We start from the raw sequence: 14,870 nt of genomic DNA on the forward strand, positions 1-14,870 counted from the left end.
GGCAGACAGGCACACAGGAGAACTCGGGTGAAGAGGAAGGCGGAGCTCTTCAATCCCAGACACACCCACCATGGCCAGCAATGCCCCCAGAAGTGATGGGGAGAGATGGGACAGACTCTCCACAGCCCTCACGAGAGCCAACGTCAGTTGATACCTCGACCTTGGCTGCCGGCCTCCTGAACCAACATGGTTCATAGTTTGAGCCACCCGGCCTGTGTGATCCTGACACAACTGCCAGAAAATGAAGACAGAGGGTCAGCTCTGTCCAGACATCTCTCCACAGGGGCAAGGGGGGAGTGGGAGGATGACTTCTATACTCCCAGCACCTCAGGCACACTCCTTCATGTCTGCACATCTTCATGTCTCTGTTTTCACCCTTACATGGTGTCTGTTTATACCTCCCAGTGTCGGGGGTCCCACAGGTTATTGACACTTCCCTCCTGATAGAAGGGAAGGGAAAAATTCTGCCAATACAACTACTCGACATGACCACACACTCACTGACTGAAGAGCCATGCAGGAGGAGGCCCAGGGCACAGGGCACACACCCGAGGTGCTGACACACGCCAGCAAACAGCCTTCTGCAAAGGCTCCCCCGTGTCCACTCCCCCAACCACAGGCAAGGGTGCCATGTCCTCATGCACTGGCTGGCCCCAAACATCATCATCCTGCTGAACCTTTCTCCACCTGCTGGGTGACAAAGGGTCACCTTCTTCCCTGAATCTGGGTTAGTTACCAGGGAGCCTGGTCGATCCCTGGGGCTTGGCCACTACTACGTATTCCACTGGAGTATGTGACTGGATCCCAGTTTCCACCATTCAGTTTCTCAGCCAACCCAACCCCTTCCTCCTGGGTGCCACTGAATCTCAGCTGTGTGGTTGGGATCCCTGAGCAAGAAGGGGCTGCAAGCGTTCCTACCTCTCAAAGCAGAGAGTGCCTGCTTGGTGGCCAGAGGAGAAAACACTCTTCTACCTGCTTGTCTGGGTGTCTCTACCTGCACGAGGAGGAGAGGAACAGGGAGAAAATCACCTGTGACAAGACAGCAGTGTTGGACACCAAGCCACCACAGTCTTCTCCTCAGCAGGCACCTGAGATCCCAGGGATCCAGGAGGGCCCAAATGATGAGAAACACAAGTGTAGATTCCTTCAGGGTGAGTTCTGCTCATCACAGCAGCTGGCGTATCCTCACGAGGCTGGGACAGGGACTCCATGATGCCTCAGCACGCAGCACAGAAACCCATCCCTCAGGAGTGATGGTGATTTACAGCCCAGGAGACCACACAGGGAACAATAGAAAATGACTCCTCCCCTCACACTGCCACTCTGGAAGGGTCCGGGGGCTGCCACAGTTAGTCAGCCACCCTCCATGAACTTGTGGTTGGGCCCCACCAGGAGGGGAATCACGGACAAGCAGCTGATCCCTGCAGGGTCAGGGCCTGGTGGGGGCGGCTTGCAGGGGGCAGGTGGGGCTCACGTGAAGTCACAGCCCAGGGGCAGAGCAATCCTGCCTCTGGACCACTGGCTCCTCTTTCCCTGACAACCTGATGTCCTCCTTCCAGGCACGACTGTAACATCCCTTTCTCCATCCACCCGAGTGTCAGGTGCTCTCATCTGGGAACTCTGGGGTGCCCTGCATCTTCCTGCTGCCTCCTTCTCCCCCTCTTCCTCCCAGGCTGTGGCTGCTGTGCACGAGTCTGGACCCCCGAGTGTTGCCGAGTATCAGGAAGGCAAGTTTGGTGTCTCACTGGTTCCCATTGCCGGGTACCCACACAACTGTTGCCATGGGAATGTTGAGTCAGAGCAGTGCTTTCTTTTCCAGCGTGCAGCTGGCTCTCTCCTTGCAGAAGCCTACTGGACACAAGTTGAGGGGAAGAGGCTGCCTCCTGGATTTGAGGCCTCAGCACTGCAGGGACCCAAGTGATCACCAGACCCAACTCCCTCATGCTGGTACTCCACTCCTTGCCTGAAGAGTGGTTACTAGCTGCCTCCAAACATCCCAGAACCTCCTGGTATTGGTTTCAGATCATGAGGGAGGGTCCTGTGAATGGTGAGTGGGCTGCTGCTATTCCTCCCGAATCCTAGTTTTGAACGAGACCTTGCCCAGTAAACTGGACACCTATGACGTGTGGCTGCTGATGGGGGCAGCTGTGAGGACCTGCTCCGTGGCATTTCTCTGCACCCATCCCTTACCTGCTGCTGGCCCCAGCTCTCCTCACGTGCCCACATGTGTGGACCGAGCCACGGGGAGTGCTACCTCACATCCCACCTGGGTCTCTGAGGCTTTGTGAGGGTTCCACTTTGCTCCTGTTGTGTGTTTGCAGGCAGCACTGACCTGGGGCGGGCTCAACCCAGATTTTCAGGTTCTCTCGTGTCCTCCTTGGCTGATGTGGTTTCCTCTCTGAAATGCGTGTTGCCCATCTCTCCACTGAGCTGTGTGTCTTTTCTGTGCCGAGTTGTGGGCACTTCTTTTGGGGTCTGGGTGCTCATCCTGTCCTGGTAGTTTGTGTTTCAGATTCGTCCTCTTCTGTTTGCAGGCTAGTGACGGACTCAGTATTCACCTGGTCTCTTGGAGCCTTAAGTGTCCCAGAGGTCAGCACGTGTCCCTCAGGCCCTCCCTCTGGGGGTTGCAGTCCACTCCCAGGCTTGGCACCTGGGGGGAGCAGTCCTCGAGGAGACACTGCCTTGACGTCCAGCACTCTGCCCATGAGAGAGGGCTCCTTCACGTCCGTGTCAGTCCCTCAATCTCTGCCTAGCTTTAGTTCTGGGTCTTGGACTCCTGCACGCTGGACAAGCCCAGGGACGGCCGTGTAGCTCTGGGACGTCAGCCAGACTTACTTCCCCTCTGTCCCCAGGGCAGCTCCCGTTGACTGCATCCCTCTCCATATGGCCCAGATGGAGGTGCCAGCCTGAGAACTGGATGTGTTTCTAATTTCATCTCAGTTCTGCTGCAGTTCATTGAGAGGATACGGCACACATGGGACCTGCGGACATGGGTGGCCACTTTCTGCCGCTGCTCGGGTGCTGCCTGCCCAGGGGATGGGGTCCCACCCAGAGGGACCTCGGGAGCTTCTGTGAGCCTCTGGTGCTGCCCCACTCACATTCATATCACAGGCCTTTATATCGCATCTGACCCGGGAGTGGGGGATGCTGGTTTGCACATCTCCATCACTCCCGAGCTCTGGAGTCTATGTGCTCTTCACTGACTTCCATTTGTGCAGGTTGGCCACGACCTGGGCACCAGGCTCCCCAGCACTGGAGGGGGCTTCCAGACACCAGGCTGCAGCCCACTGAACGGGTCCAGCTGTAAATTTGCGAGGTTGAGGAGCAAGGAGGGCGGTCTGGAGTGTGCATTGTCATCCCATACCCATGGTGAGAGGACTTCAGTGAGTGGACTCTCATGCGCTGGGCAGGAGCCCCATCCGGCTACCCTGTGAGAACTTGCGTGCCCACCGTGGTGACTTGGCCAAGCACAGACAGGGTGTGAGGAGTCAGGAGCAGAGGCCGCCCATGAGGCGCCACCAGAGGTGAGAAGGTTCTCCAGTTCATGATGGGGCGAGTATCCCCCCTCTTTTTCTATGCATTTCTCTTTTACTCACTGGAGTTCATACAGGGTTTCCGTTTGGCCTTACCATCTATCCCTCACATCACATGTTCCCCCAGGTTCTGAAGGAGTTCTGACAGGTTCTGACAGGTTCTCACTAAGCCCTGTACCTGGCTCTGGAGGATACTGCATTCCAGGCTCTCCCAGCTCAAGATCGACTCACAAATCCTCAGGACTTGCCCTGTGTCCCTTGCCCCTTGATCCCTTCTGGTCAGAAACCCCAGTTCAGGGGGTCCTCCCGAAGTGGCTACAGAATCAGATTTAACTGGGTCTCTCACATCAGTGTCAAGTTGACCCTGTGTCTGGCAACCTCCACCCTTTTGGTGGTCCCACCTCCCCATGTGGCATCACCAACACAGAGCCCGAGGTCCCTTTGGGAGGGACTGGGGTCGTTCCTGTGTCTGTCTGCTGTGGTGTGTCAGTGTCCTTCCCCCAGGGATCCAGCCCACTCCTGTTCCTCAGTTCCAGGTCTGAGAACTGGCTTGGGGGCCGAACCTGGGTGAGGGACCTTGACCCGTTTACTGGGGTGGCTGCCCTTGGTCTCATTGTCATTTTGGACTGTACCTTAGTCAGTTGCCCATCCATCAAGCCCCCAGGAGGCCATGTTGTACTGACCACCTGCGCCATTCTGTGAGTTTGGCCTCCTGGGCGGTGGCAGCTCTCATCATGGCCCCTGGCTCCTGGCCACTCAGTGCAACCCTGTGACCTCTGCTGCAGTCCCTGGGCAGTGGGGATGAGGGGTGGGGTGTTGTCCATCTCCTCTATCACCAGGCATGGTGAGCCTGACCTGTGTTGTGAAGTGACTTTGCTCTGCTTGGTGGCTGGGCAGTAGGTGACCAGCTCTCCCCATGGTTCCTGGGCTCTCCTGATGGTAGTGCTGTGCATTCCACAACAGATCAGGGGTGGCCAGCTCCCCTGCTTCCTGGGACAGAGGGCACCTGTGAGGGAGGGCTCCAGTGCCATTTGCTCCCTTGGGGGTGGGGGTGGGGGGCACCAGCTCTTTATGGGGTGGGTGGTTGGGCCGCTGCCGCAGGCTTAGAAGTTCAGAGACATCTGGGGAGTCCCAGTATTCAGGGGCCTGCCTCCTGGTCTCTCTGGCCCTTGTGTCAGGGATGCAAATTTTCCCAAGAGGACCTCTGATGCTAGCGGGTCAGGCCCGCCTTGGCAGAACGTTCAGTGTCTTTGAGGTTCAGCCACTCCTGTCGAATCCTGGGCCAATGTTTGTCTACTGCCTGAGGTTTTGTCAGCTACCAGAGAGACCCTGGGCGCCCCCTTGGTTCTCACTGTTCTTCACCCTGAGCTGCTCATCCTCCTGCGGGCAGCAAAGCAAAGAAGTCACTTCCCTCTATTGCCCCCATGTTCCACACACCTGGATCTTCTCACCTGCCAGGGAATTCCTCTCCCCCTGCCAGCCCAGCAAAAGTTCTAGCAGCTGGGCTGTGGCCTTGAGCCCAGGGCTGAGTGCACAGGATGGGTCCTCATAATCAGGGAGTCAGGAGATGTCAACTCCGTACCAAGGCCCCATCTCGCCACCTCTCTTCAGACCACTCCAAGGCCAGCCTTCTCAGGATGGGTCCTTCGTGAGGCTGTTCCCGTGAAGCAGGGGATGGGGGGGGGTTGGTGCCAGAGTCTGGCTGGGGACTCACCACCAAGGGGACAGGGAGCAGGCAGGAGTGGGCAGGGCATCCCTTCACCTGTGATGTTGACCTGACAGTTCCTGCCAGCCTGTCGGGAGGTGCAGAGCACATACAGGCATTGGAGGTGTCCAGAGTGGGCCCCGGTGGTTGGGCCCTCACAGTGCCTGAGGCCTCATGATCGCTATTGACCAAGCAGGAGAATTGACACCTGGAATTGGTGCCTCAGCGGTGGCTGTGTGTACACACAGGACGCCAAGTGCCTTTGCCTGGGTGGCACCATGCTCTGCCCTGCTCGCAGCCTGGTGGGAGGGGCTCTTGGCGTCTTTTGCATTAGACAACTGCTGGGTTGGGCAGGAGAACTACATCCAGTGCTCTGGCCACCTGGCCATTTGCTAGCCCTGGTATAAGCACAGCCTGATGGGAGAGGGCAGGTCTGGGTGCCAGACCTCATAGGCAAAGCACATTCAAGTCCAAGGACACCCAACCTACAAGAGGTTCCTCCACCATGCAGGACATCAGGTGTCCACTCACCCCTGCATCACTTAGGGCTGGGGGGTGGGGAGGCTGGACCGTGTCTTCCAGGCAGACCTGTGAAGTGCAGTGCCTGAAACGAGGCAGAGGTTAGGGAGCATGAAGAGTGGGGAACCAACCACTGACTCACATCAAAGACCACGGAGGGCTTTTTAGATGGGTGGGCCATCTGGGCTGGGTCTTGTAATGAAGAGGGTCTCCTAGGCTGTGAAACAGGGAAAGGGCCCCCAGAAGGGTCAGACTTATCGAGGGAACTGAGCCCAGGTGTGTAGCTGGAGCAGGCGAGTTTGTGGAGGGCCCCTAGCCTGACACCATCAGTTCAGGTCCCCAGAGGGAGCTTTGGCAAAGGATTTCTGGAGACTTTGATGTACTGTGAAGTTTCATCCATTGCCTGCAGAGGCAAGGCTGCATGCAGGTATGTGCAGCGCTACCCAGGTAGGCTGGGCAGCCTCTGGTCCTCCACAGAGGCAGTGGGGGAGGAAGCAGACACTCTGCTTTGCCATCTCAAACCTGGATCGGTCCCCAGTACCACCACTGCTGGAGTGTGAGTCTCAGCAAATCACTCCCTCTCTGAGTCTCCATTTCTTTATCTGAAGGATGAGCACAGTGTGAAATTTCCCCATTCGGAGTAATCCTATTTGTCAGTGTGATGGGAGTGAGGAGGTCACGGGATGATTCACATGAAAGCAATCTGTAAACCAGAAAGCACCTACTATGAATAGTGGTTGAAAAGGCATCTCTTTTCCCAAGAGAGCTTTCCCCAGAATGAGTGGGAATGCAGGCTTGTACCTTGAAGCCTGCAGCTGAGAGACAGGCAGACAATGAAGAGCCTCCAACTTGGAAAGGAGGAGAACATGGACACCATCAGCCCCCAGTCCCAAAGGTCTTATAGGATGTGGCCTGGGTTGGGACTTGAGGGCCATTGGTGGATTTTGAGCAAAGATGTATATAGTGACACCTGGGGACAGAAGGCAGTGTGACCTGAGTCAAACTGACTTTGTGAACTAGGGGCTGTAGGAGGACCAGGAATCCATAAAACTGGGAGCCTCTTCCCTGAACTGTGCAGGTCTTAACATCTGCCTACTGCCTCAGGTCCATGGTCTGCTGTCCACCATTCCATCACTTAGAACACTTCAGCAGCCAAGTGTTTTCACCAGATTGACCTAAACCCATTTTGTAGTAAAACCAAAGAAGGATGATACCAAGAAGCTATTTATAGTATCCTGAATTTTCTCTACGTATCCCACTTGGTATGAACAGTCACATGGTTCACTGCAGCCATGTTAGTGTGTTTGCTAGCCCCTGCCTGGGTGTTGACGATCTCTGTGCCCCCATTAATGATTTCTAAATCCGTAAACCCTGTGGCCCCCAGGACTTTTGGACAAAGCATTAGGCACAAGTGATCCTTGCCGCAATAAGAGCCAACACTTTCAGAGGACTGACAGAGGCCCAGGGGTACTGGATGTGTTACCTTCCCCAAGCTTTTGGCCTGCAGGGATGCCCTTCCTGGGACAGGCAGGACTGAGGGCCAGCCCCAGGTCAACCTGGGTGACTACACACCCCACCATCTGCCAAATTGCATCAGGATGTGAAATCTTTTGGTGCCAACTCTGGCCTTCTGTGGTAGAAATGGGAGGAACCTAGAGCTAAAAGAGGAAGGACCCTTGGAAAGCACATGTATTCACTAATTTGCAATTCTGGAACCTGTCCACTGTCTTGTTTCAGGACATCTGGAGCCCTGTGCAGTCTCCCACTACAGCCCCACAAAACCTGGGTTCACCCCCACAATTCTGGGGTGTTAACGTGATTCAGGAGTCTCTGGTTTTGAGATACAGGCCATGACACCAGAAGCTCATCAGCATTAGGCTCAGCTGGTTTACTTGCTTTCATAACACACTTCTCAAGCACCGATAGGAAGTGCAGGTAGAGGAGATGGCAGAAAGGGCATTGTGCTGCTGCTGGTGCTGCTTGCCATGCTGGGCGGCCCCCTCTGTCTCAGAGAAGCCTGTGTTAACTTTGGACAGGATGGAAAGCTACCTTCAGGGAGTGGCACCCGGGTCTCACTTGCTACATGCTTGGTAGCTAATCATATTCTTAGGATTAACCTGGACCCTAAATTGCAAAGTCCATGTTTTCCCTGAGCAAAATTGTGGTTTTCTGCCAGCCCATGATCTGGAAGCTGTCTCTTGCTCGCCCACCCTGGCTTCTGTGCCCCGGTGACCCTCCAGGTACCCCGGTTACCCATGAGGGTGTATGGCCATCAGCCTCACAGTGCAGGGCTGAGCAGCCCAGATCAGTGTCCTTGCCTGGGTTTGTCCTTGGCATTGTGGCGTCATGGCTCAGAGGCCAGGGTTTAAGATCTTGTGCCAGTGATGACCCTTTTCCAGCCTCAGTTTTCACATCTGTATGCTGGGTGCAGTAACAGTACACAGTTGCTAGGATAGCAGGAAGGGTTCTATGAGTTGAAAGGCTGGGATAAATTTGGTGCACAAAGATATTATGGGGAAGAGAGACAGAAAAAATATGCCAGGGTCTTTCATCTGCTTTTGGGACCTACTACTGACTGATAAGGGCAGAAAAAAAGTGTTCCATGCCACCTTGCCTCCAGCCTGCTATATTGTCCCTCTGGAGTTCTGAGGACTGTTTCTAAACAGCTTGCTGTTTACATAGCAACATTGCCAGGAGAAATATCAATAACCTCAGATATGCAGATGACACCATCCTTCTGGCAGAAAGTGAAGAGGAACTGTGGAGCTTCTTGATGAAAGTGAAAGAAAAGAGTGAAAAAGCTGGCTTAAAACTCAACATTCAAAAAACTGAGATCATGGCATCTGGTCCCATCATTTCATGGCAAATAGATGGGGAAACAATGGAAACAGTGACAGATTTTATCTTGGGGGGCTCCAAAATCACTGCAGATGGTGACTGCAGCCATGAAATTAAAAGACACTTGCTCATTGGAAGAAAAGCTATGACCAATCTAGACAGCATATTAAAAAGCAGAGACATTACTTTGCTAACAAAGGTCCGTCTAGTCAAAGCTATGGTTTTTCCAGTCATCATGTATGGATTGAGAGTCAGACCATAAAGAAAGCTGAGCACCAAAGAATTGATGCTTTTGAACTGTGGTGTTGGAGAAGATTCTTTAGAGTCCCCTGGACTGCAAGGAGATCAAACCAGTCAATCCTAAAGGAAATCAGTCCTGAATATTCACTGGAAGAACTGATGCAGAAGTTGAAATTCCAATACTTTGGCCACATGATGCGAAGAACTGACTCATTGGAGAAGCTCCTGATGCTGTGAAAGATTGAAGGCAAGAGGAGAAGGGGTGACAGAGGATGAGATGTTTGGGTGGCATCACTGACTCGATGGACATGAGTTTGAGCAAGCTCCAGGAGTTGGTGATTGACAGGGAAGCCTGGTGTGCTGGAGCCCATGGGGTCGCAAAGAGTCAGACACAACTGAGCAGCTGAACTGACTGACTCTTGGCATAGAAGACAAGTGAGACTGGAAATGGGAAACCAGAGTTCCTCTGCTTATAGTCAGAGGCACCCTGTGCTACAGGCTGTGGCTTCAGAACCAGAAACATTTCACTGGCCCAGCTGGCACCATCGCTGCAGCTGTGCCCCAGGGAGGCGGGAGTTCGGGTAGGCCAGGGTCTGGAACTCCACTGGCTGGAGCAGAGCCTGCTTCCCACAGTCCCTGCTTATTGAGTACCTGCTGGATGCTGGGAGCAAACCCTTAGGTCATCTTTTTGTAGGAATTCACATTTCCTGATGAGGTGAGGGAAGTTTAGCAGTGGGTCAGGACCACCCGGGGAGCTAAGATTTGAAATTACATCTGTTTGAAGGCAGAGCCCCCATCAGAGCCCACCCCATGTGCCATCACTCAGAGAGGTGGGGTACAGGCGGCCAGCTGGAGGCAAACAGGCAATCAGGGACAGTCACATTTGGCAGTGGGTGGTTTCTGCCCAGGGTACATGGTTAAGGCTAGGACTGGGAGTTTCAAATTTTTGCTCCTGTCTGGGGTTCAAAGGCAACACTTGGCCTCCAAAATTCAACAGAGAGAAATGCCAGCTTTGAGAACTTTTGCAAGCTGCATTTTGCCTGTGAACACACATGCTCTTTAGTAAGAATCCTCTCTGGTATGCATTCCACCCAAGTGCCTTTTTGTGTCTTTGTTTTTTGTTCCCTTAGAGATTCTTAGAGAAGTTTCCAATATTGATAGACTTTTAAATGATGTTGCAGAAATGTCATGTTGCATCACTTACACAAGGGATAATGTTGGCTGCTTCCCCAGTGCCCCATTTCTTCAAGTAAAAGGCAAATAACAGCATGCAGTGTATAAGGAAATCATGTCCTGATGAAGACAATTTAAATTCTTGATATTTTTAGTATTCTTACTGCCATAGAAAATGAGGGCATTCTTTTTCTCACCAACTCAGTTGTTCCCCTTGCTACCTTTCTGGCATAAACTACTAACCACAGGAAGACACCTGGCTGATGAGGCACATAGTAATTCGCTGTATGGCTGAAGAGTTCTTGCACACTTCAGATTTTCCCCTGAAAAGTGCCCCATTTCAAGCTGTCTTTAGCTGTTCCTTCTGTGGATGGACCCATTTGCCACCTGAGGTGTGTTGCATGGCACACCTATGAGAGGGGCCGCATAGGAATGTCAGCCCAGGCCTCACGCTGCTTCCCAGTTCCACTTTTCTTGGAGAAGTGCAAAGGGAGCAGAGGTTGCCCTGGCCATCCATCTGTGGGCTCCCCTTTGCAAGAAACACCCAGTTGTCAGCGGCTGAGAGCGCAGGTGTGCAATGCCCCTAGACTGTCCTGGGGCTGCCCTACAGCCCTTCCCTTCATGCAGGAAGCCCCCAACTGTGAGAATCCTCCCTCCTCGAGACCTCCTTATATCCCTTCCCTGAGGCTCTTTGTAAAGCTCAATCTGAGGGAATAAGTAGAAATCCTCCCTAGATGGAAGTGGAACGAGGAAAACCAGGAGGAAGGGGGTGACCAAATAGAACCTCCTCATTCCCATGCATGCAGGGCAAATGGGGGGAAAAGCAGTCATACTTCACTCCATGCAATACGTGATTAAGCTTTTCTGTTTTGTCTGAAGTGTGTGCCTTTGTCTGTAATCAGCAGTCCCCAAATGTTTTGGCACCAGGGGCCGGTTTTGTTGGAGACAATTTTTCCATCGATGGTGGGGGGTGGAGTGGAAGGTGGGGGGAGTGATGATTTCAGGATGATTCAAGCACGTTACATGTACTGTGCACTGTATTTCTATTATTATTATTACATCAGCTTCACCTCAGATCATCGGGTATTAGATCCCAAGGTTGGGGACCCCTGGTCTTTATGTTGTAAGAAGTGAATCACCAATGAAGCCAGCGCTTGGGCGGCCCCTGGTGGAGGCTTTTAGGAATTCTCCACTTGCTGACAGTACTAGTATTGCCTGCTCCAAGCCTGTCTGCGCATCCAGAACTGAGCTGGCCAAATCAATGAATGGCAGGATTAAAAGGTCTGGGCTTGAGCAGAAAGGAAGGAGGAAGAAAGGAGAGGAAGGGGAGAGAACGGAAGGGAGGGAAAATCCGTTCAGGATGCTGCAAGGTGTCCAGAGACAAACAGGACTGGGACCAACCTGTTCTGTGATGAGCCGATCATTTCCCCTTATACAGGCCTTGGTGGAGTATGTAACTTAGGGCAGTGAAAGTAACTTAGGGCAGTGAAAGTCACTCAGCCATGTCCAACTCTTTGCGACCCCATGAACTATACAGTATACAGGCCATGGAATTTTCCAGGCCAGAATACTGGAGTGGGTAGCCATTCCCTTCTCCAGGGGATCTTCCCAATCCAGGGATCGAACCCATATCTCCCTCATTGCAGGCAGATTCTTTACCGACTGAGTCACCAGGGATATTTTGGCTTATTCTGCCTTTGGCTATTGGATGTGCTGCATGAACATGTGTGTGTTAAGTTGCTTCAGTCGTGTCTGACTCTTTGTGACCCCATGGACTGTAGCCTGCCAGGCTCCTCTGTCCGTAGGGTTCTCCAGGCAAGGATATTGGTGTGGGTTGCCATGCTTCCCTCCAGGGGATCTTCCCAACCCAGGGATGGAACCCACATCTCCTGCATCTCCATTAAAGGTGGATTCTTTACCCACTGAGCCACCTGGGAAGCCCAAACCCAACCCATAAAAGACAATAAATGCATGTGTCTGGTTAGTTAATTTGAGCTTGAAATTTAGTTAATTTAATTTGATAGTGCACCAATAATTCTTTCTTTCTTTATTTAAAATTATTTCTTTTATATTCCAGAAATGTATTTAAGATGTGCTTGTATAAACTATTTTAGATAGAAAGATTTGGGGCTGTGTGCTTTGGAGGCCCTTACGAAATCTCATGAGCTACAAAGTAGTGCCAATCTCGAGACAGCCAAGCTCTAATTTTATGTTTCCACCTAAATATTTTAGTTTATAGTGAAACTAAGTTCAGTTCAGTTGCTCAGTCGTGTCCAACTCTTTGTGAAACTAAGTCACTCCCTTAAAAACTGCTCAGTGAATTGGAGGCACTGTATGAGTGCAGCTGATGTGGAGGAGGGCATTTCACATTCTGGTCTGTTGGGGTGTTTAAGTACTTAAAAAATTAGTTTTGAAATTTAAGTCATGAGAATTATTAAAATCTAGGGTGTCTACAGCAATGAAGGCTGCTTTGTGTTCCTGAAATCGGATTATCTGTTTAACAGTGTCAGTCTTCAGCATTTGCTTTCACTTCTCCTCCACTATCATCTCCCTTTACTTCTGCATTTCATTTTTCAAAGCTCTTCCACATCTGCTTGAGTTTTGTTAGGGTCCTAGGAAGGAATCTGACCTTGCAGTCAAAGGCCTATTCATTATATAAATGAACAATGTTGTATTCATCTTGTATTGTTTCACAAGTTACCACAAATTTAGTGACTTAAAACGACACACATTGACTTCCCTGGCAGGTCAGAAGACATCAGTTTGATCCTAGATCTGGGAGGATCCCACATGCTGCAGAGCAACTAAGCTCATACACCACAACTACTGAGCCTGTGCTTCAGAGCCTTGGAGCCACACTACTGAGCCCATACATCCTAGAGCCTGTGCTCCACAACAAGAGAAGCCAAGACAATGGGAAGCCCACATACCACAACTAGAAAGTAGCCGCCAATTTCTACAACTAGGGAAAGCCCACACAGCAACAAAGACCCAGCAGAGCCATACATAAAATTTAAAATAAACAAATAAATTAAAAAAATTTTAAAAACACCCCACATTTATTAGTTCACAGTTTCAACGGATCAGGAGTCCAGGCACAGCTTAGCTGGATCCTCTGCTCAGGGTCTCACAAGGCTGCATTCCCTTGTGGAGTGCAGAGTCCTCTGTCATGCTCACGTGGTTGTTGGCCAAATCTATTTCCCTGTGATCCTATGACTGAGTTCTTTTGACTTCTTAATGAATGTTGCCTGGAGGCAGCCCTCAGGTGGCAATTTTCTAAATAGATACTGGGGTCCTCGGGTCGGCTCAGAGCTTCCTGAAACATTAGGGGCCAGACTTTGGGGAGGGAAAAGGCAGCCACCAATGCAAGGAATACAAGGAGATCAAACCAGTCAATCCTAAAGGAAATCAGTCCTGTATTCATTGGAAGGATTGATGCTGAAGCTGAAACTCCAATACTTTGACCACCTGATGTGAAGAACTGACTCATTGGAAATAACCCTGATGCTGGGAAAGATTGAAGGCAGGAGGAGAAGGGGACAACAGAGGATGAGATGGTTGGATGGCATCACCAACTCTATGGACATGAGTTTGAGTAAGATCCGGGATTTGGTGATAGTCAGGGAAGCCTGGCATGCTGCAGTCCATGGCGTTGCAAAGAGTTGGACACAACTGTGCAACTGAACTGAATGCAAGTGTAATCTCAGCAGGTGGAGGGACAGCTGAGATGCCACCTCAAGCCCCTGGCAGCTTCGGCACTTGGCTGAGCTGGCCCATCCCAAAGGATTCAGCATGGTCTGGTGTGGTGAGTGCAGGTGGAAGCTGGCCCTTCCTGGGCAGGGCAGGCAGGGGAATGCCAGCCAGGCTGCAGTGTGAACAGCCACCCTGCGGGGACCTGAGGAAACAGCAAAGCAGGTGCTGCAGCAATGGTAGCAGGTCTCCTGCGATGACTGCACTGTGGCTACCAATAGATTAGGTTCGTTATCATGGAAGTTCACCCTGGGCCTCCACTTTCTGGCTGTGTGATAGCGTGAGTGATTTAGCCCCTCTGAATTGCAATTTCTGGATCTGTGAAATGGGAATGATAGTAGCATCTAGCTCACAGTGTTCATGTGAGGAGAAAATTAGCACGTGGTCTAGGTATATGAAACCCTCAATAACAATACTAACATGTATGGATTATCGTATGCAAGAAAAGATCTCCAATCTGCCTGGCATTCTGCTAGGTTCTTATACTAGGAGAGGTGAGTCAGAGACAGAGAGGATTGTGACATCCTTCTCAACCCTAAGCCCCAGGCAGACACTGAATGATTTTTGCCGTCAAAGAGTTGTGACAGTCACTTCTCCCACCTCCTACCTGGTCCCCATCTCCTGTTTCCCCTCCAGCCACACCAACCACTGTGCCATTGGCTCACACTGTCAGCATGCTCTCCACAATGAATGGTCCCTCACTTCCTTCAGGTTTTTGTTCAAATGAGACTTTACTATTGAGGCTTTGCCTGGTCACCCCATAGAAAATACCGTGAAACTCCCCATGCCCCACCCCCCATATTATTTGGTCATTTATTGTCCACAAGCTCCACCAGGGTAGGGACTTATAACTCACAAGCCGCCAGCAGTGCTCAGGATACATATCTGGTGTACTTAATAAGTGTTGAACAAATGCATAGGAGAGGAGTCCTTTTAGATGGAGCAAGGTGGGCTCTTAAAGGACACCATGGAAGGAGAATGGCATTCGGGCTAATCTGCAAGGAAAAGTATGACTTTTATAGACAGAAGAAGGAAGGGAAGGACTTCTAGGTGAAAAGCATTGCAGGAGCAAAGGCAAAGAGGTGGGAAACTGCTGGTTGAGGACAGTGGTT

This window comes from Cervus canadensis, chromosome X (genome assembly GCF_019320065.1).
Source record: "Cervus canadensis isolate Bull #8, Minnesota chromosome X, ASM1932006v1, whole genome shotgun sequence".
NCBI lineage: Eukaryota > Metazoa > Chordata > Mammalia > Artiodactyla > Cervidae > Cervus > Cervus canadensis.